The 19,519-nt window shown below is 38.7% G+C and overlaps 1 pseudogene; it reads left to right on the plus strand.

The window, feature by feature from the left end:
* Olfr581-ps1 (olfactory receptor 581, pseudogene 1) lies at window positions 7,512-7,971 on the plus strand (annotated as a pseudogene).

The following is a 19,519-nucleotide window of genomic DNA, read 5'->3' on the forward strand; positions in this document are numbered from 1 at the left end:
TGTCTTTGAGTTTGTTTATACAATGGATTACATTGATAGATTTCAATATATTAAACCATCCCTGCATCCCTGGAATGAAACCTACTATGTCAGGATGGATGATTGTTTGATGTGTTTTTTGATTCGGTTAGTGAGAATTTTATTGAATATTTTTGCATTGATATTCATAAGGGAAATTGATCTGAAGTTCTTTATCTTTATTGGGTCTTTTTTGTGGTTTTGGTATGAGAGTAATTGTTGCTCCATAGAATGAAATGGGTAGAGTACCTTCTGCTTCTATTTCGTGGAATAGTTTGTGCAGAACTGGAATTAGATCTTCTTTGAAGGTCTGGTTGAACTCTGCACTAAACCCATCAGGTCTTGGGGTTTTTTTTGGTTGGAAGACTATTAATGATTGGTTCTATTTCTTTAGGGGATATAGGACTGTTTAGATCATTAATCTGATCCTGATTTAACTTTGGTACCTAGTATCTGTCTAGAAATTTGTCCATTTCATCCAGATTCTCGAGTTTTGTTCAGTATAGCCTTTTCTAGAAGGATTTGATGGTGTTTTGGATTTCTTCAAGATCTGTTGTTATGTCTCCCTTTTCATTTCTGATTTTGTTATCTAGGATGCTCTCCCTGTGCCCTCTAGTAAGTCTGGCTAAGGGTTTATCTATCTTGTTGATTTTCTCAAAGAACCAGCTCCTAGTTTGGTTGACTCTTTGAATAGTTCTTCTTGTTTCCACTTGGTTGATTTCGCCCCTGACTTTGAATATTTCCTGCTGTCTACTCCTCTTGGGTGAATTTGCTTTCTTTTTTCTAGAGCTTATAGGTGTGTTGTCAAGCTGCTAGTTTGTACTCTCTAGTTTCTTTGTGGAGGCACTCAGAGCTATGAGTTTTCCTCTTAGAAATGCTTTCATAGTGTCCCATAAGTCTGGGTATGTTGCGGGTTCATTTTCATTAAACTCTAAAAAGTCTTTAATTTCTTACTTTATTTCTTCCTTGACCAAGGTATCATTGAGAAGAGTGATGTTCACTTTCCACGTGAATGTTGGCTTTCTATTATTCATGTTGTTATTGAAGATCAGCCTTAGTCTGTGGTGATCTGATAGGATGCATGGGGTAATTTCAATATTTTTGTATCTGTTGAGGCCTGTTTTGTGACCAATTATATGGTCAATTTTGGAGAAGGTACCATGAGGTGCTGAGAAGAAGATATATCCTTTTGTTTTAGGATAAATTGTTCTGTATATATCTGTCAAATTCATTTGTTTCATAATTTCTGTTCGTTTCACTGTTTCCATGTTTAGTTTCTGTTTCCACAATCTCTTCATTGATGAAAGTGGTGTGTTGAATCTCCCACTATTATTGTGTGAGGTGCAATGTGTGCTTTAAGCTTTACTAAAGTGTCTTTAATGAATGTGGCTGCCCTTGCATTTGGTGCATATATATTCAGAATTGAGATTTCCTCTTGGACAATTTTACCTTTGATGAGTATGAAGTGTCCCTCCTTGTCTTTTTTGATAACTTTGGGTTGGAAGTTGATTTTATCCGATACTAGAATGGCTCCTCCAGCTTGCTTCTTCAGACCATTTGCTTGGAAAATTGTTTTCCAGCCTTTCACTCTGAGGTAGTGTCTGTCTTTTTCCCTGAGATGGGTTTCCTGTAAGCAGCAGAATGTTGGGTCTTGTTTTTGTAGTCAGTCTGTTAGTCTGTGACTTTTTATTAGGGAATTGAGGCCATTGATATTAAGAAATATTAAGGAAAAGTAATTGTTGCTTCCTACTTTTTTTTTTTTTTTTTTTTTTTTTTTTTTTTAGAGTTGGCATTCTGTTCTTGTCTCTGTATTATTTTTGGTTTGTTGAGGGATTACTTTCTAGATTTTTGTAGGGTGTGGTTTCCATCCTTGTATTGGTTTTTTTTTTTCTGTTATTATCCTTTGAAGGGCTGGATTCGTGGATAGATAATGTGTGAATTTGGTCGTGGAATACTTTGGTTTCTCCATCTATGGTAATTGAGAGTTTGGCTGGGTATAGTAGCCTGGGCTGGCATTTGTGTTCTCTTAGTGTCTGTATAACATCTGTCCAGACTCTTCTGGCTTTCATAGTCTCTGGTGAAAAGTCTGGTATAATTCTAATAGGTCTGCCTTTATATGTTACTTGACCTTTCTCCCTTACTGCTTTTAATATTCTATCTTTATTTAGTGCATTTGTTGTTCTGATTATTATGTGACAGGAGGAATTTCTTTTCTGGTCCAGTCTATTTGGAGTTCTGTAGGCTTCTTGTATATTCATGGGCACCTCTTTCTTTAGGTTTGGAAAGTTTTCTTCTATAATTTTGTTGAAGATATTTGCTGGCCCTTTAATTTGAAAATCTTCATTCTCATCTACTCCTATTGTCTGTAGGTTTGGTCTTCTCATTGTGTCCTGGATTTCCTGGATCTATTGACTTAGGATCTTTTTGCATTTTGCATTTTCTTTGATTGTTGTTCCCATGTTCTCTATGGAATCTTCTGCACCTTAGATTCTCTCTTCCATCTTTTGTATTCTGTTGCTGATGCTTGTATCTATGGTTCCAGTTTTCTTTCCTAGGGTTTCTATCTCCAGCATTACCTCACTTTGGGTTTTCTTTATTTTTGTCTACTTCCTTTTTTAGGTCTTGTATTGTTTTGTTCAATTCCATCACCTGTTTGGTTGTGTTTTCCTGTTCTATCTGTTTGATTGTGTTTTCCTGTTTTTCTTTAAGGACTTGTAACTCTTTAGCAGTGTTCTCCTGTATTTCTTTTAGTGAGTTATTAAAGTCTTTCTTGATGTCCTCTACCATCATCATGAGATATGCCTTTAAATCCGGTCTAGCTTTCTGGTTGTGTTGGGGTGCCCAGGACTAGGTGGTGTGGGAGTGCTGTGTTCTGATGATGGTGAGTGGTCTTGATTTCTGTTAGTAGGATTCTTATGTTTGCCTTTCGGCATCTGGTATTCTCTGGAGCTAGTTGTTATAGTTGTCTCTGGTTAGAGCTTGTTCCTCAGGTGATTCTGTTAGCCTCTATCAGCAGACCTGGGAGACTAGCTCTCTCCTGAGTTTCAGTGGTCAGAGTACTCTCTGCAGGCAAGCTCTCCTCTTGCAGGGAAGGTGAAAAGATATCTGGCATTTGTACCTGCCTCCTGGCAGAAGATGAAGGCCCAAAACAGGGCCTGTCCCAGAAGCTGTGTACCTACTGTAGTCGGCACTCTCACCTATACAGTCTAGTCTCTGAGAGATCCGGGACCAGAGATGGCTCCCCTAGGTGCTCTGGCAAAGCCCTCCCGGGGAGGGTGGACACTTCTCCTCTAGCAGGGAAGGTGCCTGGATGTCTGGAGCCTGAAACAGATTCTTCCCCAGAAGCTGTGTGGCTTCCACCTGTCCCAGAACCTCCTAGCTTCTGTAGTCCACACTCTCACCTGCGCAGACTAATCTCTGAGTGATCTGGGAACCAAGATGGCTCCCCCAGGTGCTCCAGTCTCAGATACTCTTATATCATCTGGGATTAACAATACTTTGATTTCTTCCTTTCCAATCTCTATCCTTTTAATCTCCTTCAGTTGTTTTATTGCTCTAGCTAGAACTTCAACTACTATATTAAATAGATATGAAGAGAGTGGATAGCCTTGTCTCGTTCCTGATTTTAGTAGAGTTGCTTTGAGTTTCTCTCCATTAAATAACTTAAGTTGGATGTCAGCTTGCTATATTGATTTTATTATGTTTAGGTATACTTTATATCCCTACTCCCCTCAACACTTTTATCATGAAGGGTGGTTGGACTTTGTCAGCATCTACTGCATGAAACATGTTTGTTTCTTTGTTTTGATTATATTGTGGATTACTTTATTAAATTTTGTATGTTTAAATATTCCTTCATCTTGATTATGGAGAACGATGTTTTTGAAGTGTTCTTTGATTGAGTTTTAGAGTATTTTATTGAGTATTTATGTATCTATGCTTATAGTGGGAGTTGGTTTGTAGTTTTCTTTTTTTTTCATCCAAAGTCTTTTTACTTTTTGAAAATCATAACAGCAACATATTATTAATTAATTGAAGATAATCAGTTCAATAATTTTATCAAACATATATGAAATAACATTGAGATAAGTTGTACACATAAAATATACGACAGTCTCCACTTTTTTTGTTTTTTTGGTTTTTTTTTTTTTTACCTTTCTTTTTTTAAAATATTTTTTATTACATATTTTCCTCAATTACATTTCCAATGCTATCCCAAAAGTCCCCCATACCCCTCCCACTTCCCTACCCACCCATTCCCAATTTTTTGGCCCTGGCGTTCCCCTGTACTGGGGCATATACAGTTTGCCTGTCCAATGGGCCTCTCTTTCCAGTGATGGCCAACAAGGCCATCTTTTGATACATATGCAGCTAGAGTCAAGAGCTCCGGGGTACTGGTTAGTTCATATTGCTGTTCCACCTATAGGGTTGCAGATCCCTTTAGCTCCTTGGGTACTTTCTCTAGCTCCTCCATTGGGAGCCCTGTGATCCATCCAATAGCTGACTGTGAGCATCCACTTCTGTGTTTGCTAGGCCCCGGCATAGTCTCACAAGAGACAGCTACATCTGGGTCCTTTCGATAAAATCTTGCTAGTGTATGCATTGGTGTCAGCGTTAGGAAGCAGATTATGGGGTGGATCCCTGGATATGACAGTCTCTAGATAGTCTATCCTTTTGTCACAGCTCCAAACTTTGTCTCTGTAACTCCTTCCATGGGTGTTTTGTTCCCGATTCTAAGGAGGGGCATAGTGTCCACACTTCAGTCTTCATTCTTCTTGAGTTTCATGTGTTTAGCAAATTGTATCATATATCTTTGGTATCCTAGGTTTTGGGCTAATATCCACTTATCAGTGAGTACATATTGTGTGAGTTCCTTTGTGAATGTGTTACCTCACTCAGGATGATGCCTTCCAGGTATGTCCATTTGCCTAGGAATTTCATAAATTCATTCTTTTTAATATCTGAGTAGTACTCCATTGTGTAAATGTACCACATTTTCTGTATCCATTCCTCTGTTGAGGGGCATCTGGGTTCTTTCCACCTTCTGGCTATTATACCTAAGGCTGCTATGAACATAGTGGAGCATGTGTCCTTCTTACCTGTTGGGATATCTTCTGGATATATGCCCAGGAGAGGTATTGCTGGATCCTCTGGTAGTACTATGTCCAATTTTCTGAGGAACCGCCAGACTGATTTCCAGAGTGGTTGTACAAGCCTGCAATCCCACCAACAATGGAGGAGTGTTCCTCTTTCTCCACATCCATGCCAGCATCTGCTGTCACCTGAATTTTTGATCTTAGCCATTCTGACTGGTGTGAGGTGGAATCTCAGGGTTGTTTTGATTTGCATTTTTCTGATGATTAAGGATGTTGAACATTTTTTCAGGTGCTTCTCTACCATTCGGTATTCCTCAGGTGAGAATTCTTTGTTCAGTTCTGATCCCCATTTTTAATGGGGTTATTTGATTTTCTGAAGTCCACCTTCTTGAGTTCTTTATATATGTTGGATATTAGTCCCCTATCTGATTTAGGATAGGTAAAGATCCTTTCCCGATCTGTTGATGGTCTTTTTGTCTTATTGATGGTGTCTTTTGCCTTGCAGAAGCTTTGCAGTTTCATGAGGTATCATTTGTCAATTCTCGATCTTACAGCACAAGCCATTGATGTTCAATTCAGGAATTTTTCCCCTGTGCGCATATCTTCAAGGCTTTTCCCCACTTTCTCCTCTATAAGTTTCAGTGTCTCTGGTTTTATGTGAAGTTCCTTGATCTACTTAGATTTGACCTTAGTACAAGGAGATAGGTATGGATCAATTCCCATTCTTCTACATGATAACAACCAGTTGTGCCAGCACCATTTGTTATAAATGCTGTCTTTCTTCCACTGGATGGTTTTAGCTCCCTTGTCGAAGATCAAGTGACCATAGGTGTGTGGGTTCATTTCTGGGTCTTTAATTCTATTCCATTGGTCTACTTGTCTGTCAGTATACCAGTACCATGCAGTTTTTATCACAATTGCTCTGTAGTAAAGCTTTAGTTCAGGCATGGTGATTCCACCAGAGGTTCTTTTATCCTTGAGAAGAGTTTTTGCTATCCTTGGTTTTTTGTTATTCCAGATGAATTTGCAGATTGCTCTTTCTAATTCATTGAAGAATTGAGTTGGAATTTTGATGGGGATTGCATTGAATATGTAAATTCTTTGTTTAATGTTTCTGTGGTTTGAGTTTCAGTTTGACTGTAACTGTCTAAAATAAGTTGAAATTTTTTTATGTTTTAATTTTATAGAATAATTGTAGGATCTCTTCTCTGAAAGTCTGGTAGAATAGTAAGTTAAAAATGTCTGTCTCTAGGCTCTTTTGAGTTTGGAGGCTTTTAGCAAATACTTCTATTTCCTTGTGTGTTCTAGTTATTTATAAACTTTAGCTGGCTGCTTCAACTCAGCTCTTCTGGTCAAACTCCTCTCCAAGCTGTCTGATTCAATCTGACTTCTCACTGAAATGGCCTTAAAATAATTCTGACTTCTAATCTTCTGTCTACATCTTATTTTCTGGTTTCAACTGCCTCATATGGCTGACCTTCACTGAACTTTATGAATTCATAAATGAACTCAACTCCACTGCACTGAACTCATTGCACTACTACCTTCCAAGTGACTGAACTCATTCAAGTCCATTGCACTGAAATCAGCTGACTGAACTGAAGGAAACTCCACTCAACTGAACTGACCCACTCCAACTTCCTCCACTGCTCTTAAATGGCTTTTCTCCACATAGTTGGGTGCATCCTATCTCTGACTTATTCTGTCAAATCTCTCCTCCTCTTTTGGGGATTAGAACGGGTATACTAAGATCATGCCTGCATTCTATCAAGATTGCTCAGACCTAGAATGTCTTTGGATATGATCAGAGCAGCCATGTTGCTGCAGTAAAATTCTTCTGAACTGATTAAATTCCCAAAGTAAAATCTGCTTTCTTCTGTCCCATTTCCAGTCTTGTTATATCTTTTATAGTATATAAATATATTTTATATATTGCTTTATTGAATTAGCTAAGATTGCCAGTGCAATATAAGGTAGAACTATATAAAATATTGTTTCTCTCTGTATATACTAGGGAAAGTTTTCAATATTTTATAATAAAGTATGCTTTTCACAACTGCATCTATCAAAGAATAATGTCACCTTCATTCATAATAAAGTTATCTGTCAAGATCAGATGCCAAAGTTCATAAACTTACTTTGTGAGTGTTGAGATTCATGATTTTTGATCATGCTGATACTGTCATTCAGCTAGTCATTTGATGATATTTTGTATGAAATGTTTACATCACTGTTTGTCAGTGAGAATGACCAAAATGTATTCTTTTGGGGGAGGAAACGGTTTATTTGGCTTACACTTCTACATCATAGTCCACCATTGAAAAAGAAAGGCAGAGCAGGGACTTGAGGCCATGAAGGGATTGTTGTATACTGGCTTGATCTTTGATCCTGGCTTTCCTTGTAACTCTAAAGCATTTAATATACTACAGGAAGAATCTCTTATCTCATTCCTATTGCCTCCACCGGGATGTCATGAAGTTGGCCTGCTCAGACAACAAGTTCAATGTCATCTATGGTTTATTAATGGCTCTCACAGGCATCCTTGACATAACATTCATTTTCATGTCATATGTACTCATCCTGAGAGCAGTGCTGGTCATTGCATCCCAAAGAGAAAGGCTCAAGGTCTTGTGACTCCCACATCTTGTGTATCCCACATCTGTGCTGTGCTATATTCTATGTTCCTGTCATCTCCCTCTCTGACATGTACCACTTTGCCAAATGCAGTACCCTATAACTAAGATCCTCACGGCTGACACTTTTCTGCTCTTGCCTCCTGTCATGAATAATATACTGTGTGAAGAGCCAACAGATAAGAAATATGACTCCAGAAAAACTGTCAGAAACAAAGCTGTAAAGGGTGTTCCATTTCATGAAAATCCAATCAGTGATGAAAGAAAATCAAGCAGAATGAATCAGAAAGGACTCATAGTGTATATTAACTCTTCAGATCATCCTTCTACATATTTACAAAGATTAAAGAATCGGCCTTGCCACTTTTCTTTAATTAACATTTAATACTGAGATAATGACATAAGCATAAAATGTATTTCTACATTTACCAAGTAGGGCATATCAGTTTTAAGATTATGGTATTGCATAGTTTTTCATCCACAAAAAAATACATAAATGGATTCCTTATGTGCTACAGTGGATTGGATGATAACTGATCATTGTGACCTACCTCCAGGAAACAGCATTTCAGATTAATCGAACCAAAATCCACATCAAACCCAACTTTAATAGTAGATACCTCGTATGTACAAATAATGCTGTCAATACCTTGTCTAAGCATATCAATTTTGGCTTTAATATGTTATTATGATTTGAACATAATTGGTCTCCTTACTACAAAGCTCTATGAGTGCCTTATACCACCATGAGAGATATCCTAGGTAATGCCTTCTTTGTAGTTCTTTTGCAAGTCTCATGATCGCATGACTTAGCACCTACATAATTAGACAGCTAACTTTCTTTTATGTATTTATTTATTGATTGATTGATTTTTATTTTTTATTACATATTTTTCTCAATTACATTTCCAATGCTATCCCAAAAGTCCCCCATACCCTCCCCCCCCCCCACTTCCCTACCCACCCATTCCCATTTTTTTGGCCCTGGTGTTCCCCTATACTGGGGTATATAAAGTTTGCATGTTTAATGGCCTCTTTTTCCAGTGATGGATGACTAGGCCATCTTTTGATACATAGGCAGCCAGAGTCAAGAGCTCCGGGGTACTGGATAGTTCATAATGTTGTTCCACTTATAGGGTTGCAGATCCCTTTAGCTCCTTGGGTACTTTCTCTAGCTCCTCCATTGGGAGCCCTGTGATCCATCCAATAGCTGACTGTGAGCATCCACTTCTGTGTTTGCTAGGCCCCAGCATAGTCTCACAAGAGACAGCTACATCTGGGTCCTTGCAGTAAATTCTTGCTAGTGTATGCAATGGTGTCAGCGTTTGGAAGCTGATTATGGGGTGGATCCCTTGCTATGGTAGTCTCTAGATGGTCCATCCTTTCGTCTCAGCTCCAAACTTTGTCTCTGTAACTCCTTCCATGGGTATTTTGTTCCCAATTCTAAGGAGGGGCATAGTGTCCACACTTCAGTCTTCATTCTTCTTGAGTTTCATGTGTTTAGCAAATTGTATCTTATATCTTGGGTATCCTAAGTTTTGGGCTAATATCTACTTATCAGTGAGTACATATTGTGTGAGTTCCTTTATGATTGTGTTACCTCACTCAGGATGATGCCCTCCAGGTCCATCCACTTGGCTAGGAATTTCATAAATTCATTCTTTTTAATAGCTGAGTAGTACTCCATTGTGTAAATGTACCACATTTTCTGTATCCATAACTCTGTTGAGGGGCATCTGGGTACTTTCCAGCTTCTGGCTATTATAAATAAGGCTGCTATGAACATAGTGGAGCATGTGTCCTTCTTACCGGTTAGGACATCTTCTGGATATATGCCTAGGAGAGGTATTGCTGGATCCTCCAGTAGTACCATGTCCAATTTTCTAAGGAACCGCCGGGTTAAAAAGTGTGACCATAGAATCATTGGTAGACAGCTAACTTTCTACCAATGATTCTATGGTCACACTTTTTAACCCTTTGTTTTCACTTCTCACTATATATCCATTGCTAAAGCATACTTCTGAACCATTGAGGTCAAAAAAGAAAAAAAAATCAGGCCCTTCCGGTCCCACCAGCACCAAGGTAGCTAGGGCACAGAGTCGGCTGCCACCCACAAGCTACCCACAAGACCCGCCACAGGAACTTAAGACCTCTGGTAAGTGGAACACAGCATCTGCTCCAATCCAATCACCCGGGACCTGAGACTGCATTAATTAGGGAAGCAGAAAACCCGGCCTGATCAGGGGCACAAATCCCTTCCGGTCCACTCCAGCACCGGGGTACATTGGGCTTGGAGTCTGTGGACACCCTCAAGGTATACACAGGACCCTCCACAGGATCTTAAGACCTCTGTGAGTAGACCACAACTTCTGCCAGGAGGCAGGTTCAAACAGCAGATATCTGGGGACCTTCCCTGCAAGAGGAGAGCTTACCTGCAGAGAACACTCTGATCACTGACACTCAGGAGAGAGCTAGTCTCCCAGGTCTGCTGATAGAGGCTAACATAAACACCTGAGGAACAAGATCTAACCAGAGACAACTACAACAACTAACTCAAGAGATAACCAGATGGCGAAAGGTAAACGTAAGAATCTTACTAACGGAAACCAAGACTACTCACCATCATCAGAACGCAGCACTCCCACCCCACCCAGTCCTGGACAACCCAACACACCCGAAAAGCTAGACCTGGATTTAAAAGCATAACTCATTATGATGGTATAGGACATCAAGAAGGACTTTAATAACTCACTTAAAGAAATACAGGAGAACAGTGCTAAACAGATAGAAGCCCTTAAATAGGAAGCACAAAAATCCCTTAAAGAATTGCAGGAAAACATGACCAAACAGGTGATGGAATTGAATAAAACCATCCAAGACCTAAAAAGGGAAGTAGACACAATAAAGAAAACCCAAAGTGAGGCAACACTGGAGATAGAAACCCTAGGAAAGAAATCTGGAACCATAGATGCGAGCATCAGCAACAGAATACAAGAGACGACAGAAGAGAGAATCTCAGGTGCAGAAGATTCCATAGAGAACATCGGAACAACAATCAAAGATAATACAAAATGCAAAAAGATCCTAACTCAAAACATCCAAGAAATCCAGGACACAATGAGAAGACCAAACCTACAGATAATAGGAGTAGATGAGAATGAAGATTTTCAACTGAAAGGGCCAGCAAATATCTTCAACAAAATTTTAGAAGAAAACTTCCCAAACCTAAATAATGACATACCCATGAACATACAAGAAGCCTACAGAACTCCAAATAGACTGGACCAGAAAAGAAATTCCTCCCGACACATAATAATCAGAACAACAAATGCACTAAATAAAGAGAATATTAAAAGCAGTAAGGGAGAAAGGTCAAGTAAAATATAAAGGCAGGCCTATCAGAATTACACCAGACTTTTCACCAGAGACTATGAAAGCCAGGAGAGCCTGGACAGATGTTATACAGACACTAAGAGAACACAAATGCCAGACCAGTCTACAATACCCAGCCAAACTCTCAATTACCATAGATGAAGAAACCAAAGTTTTCCAGGACAAAACCAAATTCACACATTATCTATCCACGAATCCAGCCCTTCAAAGGATAATAACAGAAAAAAAACCAATACAAGGACAGAAACAACACCCTAGAAAAAGCAAGATAGTAATCCCTCAACAAACCAAAAGAATACAGCCACAAGAACAGAATGCCAACTCTAAAAACAAAAATAATAGGAAGCAACAATTGCTTTTCCTTAATATCTCTTGATATCAATGGACTCAATTCCCCAATAAAAAGACACAGACTAACAGACTGTCTACACAAACAGGACCCAACATTCTGCAACTTACAGGAAACCCATCTCAAGGAAAAAGACAGACACTACCTCTGAGTGAAAGGCTGGAAAACAATTTTCCAAGCAAATGGTCTGAAGAAGCAAGCTGGAGTAGCCATTATAATATCTAATAAAATCAAATTCCAACGCAAGGTTATCAAAAAGACAGGGAGGGACACAACATACTCATCAAAGGTAAAACCGTCCAAGAGGAAATCTCAGTTCTGAATATCTATACTCCAAATGCAAGGGCAGCCACATTCATTAAAGACACTTTAGTAAAGCTCAAAGCACATATTGCACCTCACACAATAATAGTGGGAAACTTCAACACACCACTTTCATCAATGGACAGATAGTGGAAACAGACACTAAACAGGGACACAGTGAAACTAACAGAAGTTATGAAACAAATGGACTTAACAGATATCTACAGAACATTTTATCCAAAACAAAAGGATATACCTTCTTCTAAGCACCTCATGGTACCTTCTCCAAAATTGACCATATAATTGGTCACAAAACAGGCCTCAACAGATATAAAAATATTGAAATCGTCCCATGCATCCTATCAGACCACCATGGCCTAAGGTTGATCTTCAATGACAACATAAATAATAGAAAGCCAACATTCACATGGAAAATGAGCAACACTCTTCTCCATGGTAACTTGGTCAAGGAAGGAATAAAGAAAGAAATTAAAGACTTTTTAGAGTTTAATGAAAATGAATCCACAACATACCCAAACTTATGGGACACTATGAAAGCATTTCTAAGAGGGATACTCATAGCTCTGAGTGCCTCCAAAAAAAAAAAAAAAATTGAGAGACCTCACACTAGCAGCTTGACAACACACCTAAAATCTCTAGAAAAAAAGGAAGCAAATTCACCCAAGAGGAGTAGACAGCAGGAAATATTCAAAGTCAGGGGCAAAATCAACCAAGTGGAAACAAGAACTATTCAAAGAGTCAACCAAACCAGGAGCTGGTTCTTTTAGAAAATCAACAAGAAAGATAAACCCTTAGCCAGACTCACTAGAGGGCACAGGGACAACATCCTAATTAACAAAATCAGAAATGAAAAGGGAGACATAACAACAAACTCTGAAGAAATCCAAAACATCATCAGATCCTTCTACAAAAGGCTATGCTTGACAAAACTGGAAAACCTGGAAGAAATGGACAAATTTCTAGACAGATACCAGGTAGCAAAGTTAAACCAGGATCAAGTTAACGATCTAAACAGTCCTATATCCCCTAAAGAAATAGAAGCAGTCATAAATGGTCTCCCAACCAAAAAAAAAGCCCAGGACAAGACGGGTTTAGTGCAGAGTTCTATCAGATCTTCAAAGAAGATCTAATTCCAGTTCTGCACAAACTATTCAACAAAATAGAAGAGGAAGGTACTCTACACAACTCATTCTATGAGGCACAATTACTCTGATACCCAAATCACAGAAAGATCCAACAAAGATAGAGAACTTCAGACCAATTTCCCTTATGAATATTAATTCAATAATACTCAATAAAATTCTTGCTAACCGAATCCAAGAACACATCAAAACAATCATCCCTCCTGACCTAGTAGGTTTCATTCCATAGATGCAGGGATGGGTTAATATACAGAAAACTATCAATGTAATCCACTATATATACAAACTCAAAGACAAAAACAACATGATCATCTTGTTAGATGCAGAGAACGCATTTGACAAAATCCAACACCCATTCATGATAAAAGTCTTGGAAAAATCGGGAATTCAAAGCCCATACGTAAACATGATAAAAGCAATCTACAGCAAACCAGTAGCAAACATCAAAGTAAATGGTGAGAAGCTGGAAGCAATCCCACTAAAATCAGTGACTAGACAAGGCTGTCCACTTTCTCCCTACCTATTCAACATAGTGCTTGAAGTCCTAGCCAGAGCAAATCAACAACAAAAGGAGATCAAGGGGATACAAATTGAAAAAGATGAAGTCAAAATAACACTTTTTGCAGATGATATGATAGTATATATAAGTGACCCTAAAAATTCCACCAGAGAACTCCTAAACCTGATAAACAGCTTCGGTGAACTAGCTGGATATAATATTAACTCAAACAAGTCAATGGCCTCTCTCTACACAAAGAATAAACAGGATGAGAAGAAATTAGGGAAACAACACCCTTCTCAATAGTCACAAATAACATAAAATATCTTGGTATGACTCTAACTAAGGAAGTGAAAGATCTGTATGATAAAAACTTCAAGTCTCTGAAGAAAGAAATTAAAGAATATCTCAAAAGATGGAAAGATATCCCATGCTCATGGATTGGAATGATCAACATTGTAAAAATGGCTATCTTGCCAAAAGCAATCTACATATTCAATGCGAATTCCCATCAAAATTCCAACTCAATTCTTCAACGAATTAGAAAGAGCAATCTGCAAATTCATCTGGAATAACAAAAAACCTAGGATAGCAAAAACTCTTCTCAAGGATAAAAGTACATTTGGTGGAATCACCATGCCTGACCTAAAGCTGTACTACAGAGCAATTGTGATAAAAAAAACTGCATGGTACTGGTATAGTGACAGACAAGTAGACCAATGGAATAGAATTGAAGACCCAGAAATGAACCCGTACACCTATGGTCACTTGATCTTCGACAAGGGAGCTAAAACTATCCCATGTAAGAAAGACAGCATTTTCAACAAATGGTGCTGGCACAACTGGTTGTTAACATGTAGAAGAATGTGAATCGATCCATTCCTATCTCCTTGTACTAAGGTCAAATCTAAGTGGATCAAGGAACTTCACATAAAACCAGAGACACTGAAACTTATAGAGGAGAAAGTGGGGTAAAGCCTTGAAGATATGGGTACAGGGGAATAATTCCTGAATAGAACAGCAATGGCTTGTGCTGTAAGATCAAGAATCGATAAATGGGACGTCATAAATTTGCAAAGCTTCTGCAAAGCAAAAGACACCATCAATAAGACAAAAAGGCCACCAACAGATTGGGAAAGAATCTTTACCTATCCTAAATCAGATAGGGGACTAATATCCAATATATATAAAGAACTCAAGAAGGTGGACTCCCTAAAATCAAATAACCCCATTAAAATGGGGCTCAGTGCTAAACAAAGAATTCTCACCTGAGGAATACTGAATGGCTGAGAAGCACCTGAAAAAATTCTCAGCATCCTTAATCATCAGAGAAATGCAAATCCAAACAACCCTGAGATTCCACCTCACACCAGTCAGAATGGCTAAGATCAAAAATCCAGGTGACAGCAGATTCTGGCATGGATGTGGAGAAAGAGGAACACTCCTCCATTGTTGGTGGGATTGCAAGCTTGTACAACTACTCTGGAAATCAGTGTGGCGGTTCCTCAGAAAATTGGACATAGTACTACCAGAGGATCCAGCAATACCTCTCCTGGGCATATATCCAGAAGATGTCCCAACCGGTAAGAAGGATACAGTCTCCACTATTTTCATAGCAGCCTTATTTATAATAGCCAGAAGCTGGAAAGAACCCAGATGCCCCTCAACAGAGGAATGGATACAAAAATGTGGTACATTTACACAATGGAGTACTACTCGGCTATTAAAAAGAATGAATTTATGAAATTCCTAGGAAAATGGATGGACCTGGAAGGCATCATCCTGAGTGAGGTAACACAATCACAAAAGAACTCAAATGATATGTAGATCATAAGTGGATATTAGCCCAGAAACTTAGTATACCTGAGATATAAGATACAATTTGCAAAACACATGAAACTGAATAAGAACGAAGACCAAAGTGTGTACACTTTGCCCTTTATTAGAATTGGAAACAATCACCCATGGAAGGAGTTACAGAGACAAAGTTTCGAGCTGAGACAAAAGGATGGTCCATCTAGAGACTGACTTATCCAGGGTTCCATCCCATAATTAGCCTCAAAAGGATGACACCATTGCATACACTAGCAAACGTTTGTTGCAAGGACCGTGATATAGCTGTCTCTTGTGAGACTAGGCCGGGGCAAACACAGCAAACACAGCAAACACAGAAGTGGATGCTCACAGTCAACTATTGGATGGATCACAGGGCCCCCAATGGAGGAGCTAGAGAAAGTATCCAAGGAGCTAAAGAGATCTGCAACCCTGTAGGTGCAACATTATGAACTAACCAGTACCCCGGAGCTCTTGACTCTAGCTGCATATGTATCAAGAGACGGCCTAGTCGGCCATCACTGGAAAGAGAGGCCCATTGGACATGCAAACTTTATATTCCCCAGTACAGGGGAACGCCAGGGCCAAAAAAATGGGAATGGGTGGGTAGGGGAGTGTGGGGGGGGGAGTGTGGGGGAGACTTTTGGGATAGCATTGGAAATGTAATTGAGGAAAATGCGTAATAAAAAATTAGATACTGAAACAAATAAAAAAAAAGAAATAGAAGTATTTTGAAATACTTAAAAAAAACCAAGTAATTTTCAACACTTCCGTATATATACACATATGCTCACATACATCTGAGTGCCTTTCATGTTTATGGTCATACCTCTCATAGTTATACTTAAACCTATGTGGAGTCTCAGTGAGCTTTCATGTTCCATATAATATACCTTAAATGAGAGCCCTAGATATTTTAATTAAATGTTTTAATAAAAGCATAAGCTCATTTATGTAATTCCAATAACCCACCTTTTTCTGCATTCATGTAAACCTGCTTTTGTGTTCCTATATACACTTAAGATAATAAAGTTAGGGGTTAATTTTCCCAGCTACAGCTGCTAGTCTCAGAGGGAATAAATGTAGTTCTTGTAAATATGAGGTAGTGAATATATAAAAAGGAAAAGATTCAGTGCTTGGGGAAACAGACAGAACATACATTTCCTTAAATAGACCCTGAACCAAAGTCTCTAAACAAGGCTGAATACTAGGGGTAATCATAAAACATATTTAGCCATATCTAGCTAGTTAAAGATACAGAATAAGTCTGGGTAAATTATTCCTTTTGCCAAAGGCAATTTTTTTCCTTCTCAGAAATCAATAGAACACGCATACTCTTCAAGAATCAAGAAGGAGAGTGATGTACTATATTGAGAGCACGGGCTTGATGTGAGCAACTTGTATAGAAATTCAAGCCCACTGAGCTACACTCTGAGATGGGGAGAAGAATCATGGCTTCCTGTGGCAAACTTAGAAAGGTAGGAAGATACCTTCCAGGCAGAGGCTCTCCAGCAGCAGCATGAATGTGAATCTCACAGGCTCTGCACTGAGATTCAGATAGTCCACAGTGAGACTCAAAGGTTCAGCATGCTTTCATTAATGTTTTACAGGTATACAACTTAATGTCATCTCCTGTTGAGCAGTATTGTATAGTATGCTAATAGTAGTTATATCACGTAAAACTAAGAACAGCATATGCTATAGATTAATATAGGAACAAGGAGTACTGGGCAAAAGGAAAACTATATTTCTTTTTCCTCTTGTCTAAGGAATGTACAACAACATTTTTCAAACCAAAGCAAAATGACAACCTGTTCTTTGCCTAAGGAAATTCTTCTTTGTGTAACACAAATGACAAAGGATCAGCAACCACCTGTCCATTATGCATAGATTCTATTCTATTCTATTCTATTCTATTCTATTCTATTCTATTCTATTCTATTCTATTCTATTCTATTCTATTCTATTCTATTCTATTGAGACAGAGGGGGGGAGAGCGACAGAGAGAGACAGAGAGACAGAGACAGAGAGACACAAACACACACACACACACACACACACACACACACAGAGAGAGAGAGAGAGAGAGAGAGAGAGAGAGAGAGAGAGAGAACCCCAGAAAAAGCAATAAATTGCTTTATCATGGCTCAGGTCCAGGAAAGTAGAAGAATCATGAGTCCAAATTCTCTAATTCAGTTTAATTTCTAAGTACTCTGTACATTGGCATTTGTTACAATGGGTTAGCAATTTGTCAGATCCATGTTAAGCAGGATTCTCAACTATTCGTTTCCAATAGAGACAGGTATTGTGTTCCTCTAGGAGCCCTGGTCCAGGAGATAAGTGTTCAGACAGTGATTTTACATGTGATTATTGACAGATCTTTAACAGCTCTGAGCTCTTATTGTTTTTCATGATAAATGATGACACAGAAACTTTACATAAGTTAGAACAATACATTTTAATGTACTTTAGTGAAAGGTCTCATAAACCAGTAATCTGTCCCCAACAATCAGAAATAACTACCCACATTGACAAGTTAGGCCTGTAGCACCCGGTCCAAAAACTGTGGGCCAGAGTGAAGATGATCTAAGTATTTTTGTCTAAATCACCTTTAGTCCTCAGAAAGTGAGAGTTACATACGGGCAGGGAAGGATGAAGCCCCTGGTTTAATCAGAAAATGTGGTATTGTTTGTGGAGATTGAATCTGGTAAATGGAAGAGCAGAGACCCTGAGCACCAGATGATGTGCCTATCTGAACTGTAACTGCAGATTTCACAGGAGTACTTGGGCAATCTCATGGTGAGCTAGGATGGTTGGTGAGCTTTGTGGTATAGAGAGGACTTCTAAAATCTGAGCCTCAGTGCCCTCAGCCACTATAGATGAAGGTTTATAAGACAGATATGAGGACTGTTTGATCTTGAAAAGAACTTTTACGATACTAGACACCTATAAAATAAAATTTTTTAGTTTGCAAACATTTGTTAAGGGAGACAGTAAGAATACTATTTTCACCTGAGGTTTGCTGTAATGAAAGATGTGAAAAGTGAGGCTCTCAAACACAAGCACAGGACAGCAACGACTAAGAGAAAAGATGTTTGGTAAGAAGCAATTAATCTGTCACCTGTGTCTTAAGTCTCACCCCCCCTCTCTCTGTGTGTGTGTGTGTGTGTATGTGTGCACATGCACACATGTGTGTGTGTGTGACAAGTTTCATTCCTTAGAGAGCTTAGACATGAAAGAACAAGTGCATTAAGAAAGAACATACAAAAGCTGGCACTGGATAAATTCCTCCATAATTTCTAGCATGAGAAATGGCCTTAACTCTGATGAGCATAGCCCAAGTGGGGATCAGGAGATTTTATGAGCAAAGTTTCCAGTCAATGATATGGAATATCAGTTAATGGGTCTGTTGCATCTGAATAATGGACTTTACCTGATATCTCACTCACTATACATTGACCCAACTTCTTTTTTTTTCTTAGTTTCTTTTTTTTAAGAAAAATTTTATTTGATTTTGTTTTGTTCTATTTTAATGTAATTTTTAATAAATATATTCTTTATTTACATTTCAAATGTTAAAGAAAGCACATGGTGGGACTCATGGCTCTAGCTGCATATGTAGCCTAGTCAGTCATTAATGGTAGGAGAGGCCTTTGGTCCCGTGAAGGTTCTATGCCCCAGTATAGGGGAATGCCAGGGTCAGGAAGCAGAAGTGGGTGGATTGGGGAGCAGGGGGCAGGGGGAAGAGGGGATATGAGATATTCAGAGGGGAAACTCGGAAAGGGGATAACATTTGACAGAACTTCTACTTATAAAAAAAAAAGGTGTGCTAAACAGAGTGTCAGGTTCAAAGCCATCTTCTTGTGTAATTTATCATTTCTGACATCCCTGCAGTAGACTGTAAATTGCAGACTGCAAATCAAAGCCCGGTTGACTTTGTATAAGCAAGTCTGTTTCAGAATATAGCTGCAGACAGGTACCAACATGTTGTCTGTGCCTACTGTTACAATATAACAGAGAAAGGTACTGATTTAAAAGGAGTGGGTCCCCCAGAAAGCATAAATTGGTCATGGTCTAGGATTTTCATTAAATAAACCATGTCATTTTCTCTAGGCTAGAACCAAGATGGTAACTGTGATAAATATGAAAATAAATTTCTATGGTCCGGTATTACATTCTTCCTTCCTATCATGAGCCAGAGTTGCTCAAATGACACAACACAGAGATGAATG

Source organism: Mus musculus, chromosome 7, assembly GCF_000001635.26.
Source record: "Mus musculus strain C57BL/6J chromosome 7, GRCm38.p6 C57BL/6J".
In the NCBI taxonomy this organism is placed as follows: Eukaryota; Metazoa; Chordata; class Mammalia; order Rodentia; family Muridae; genus Mus; species Mus musculus.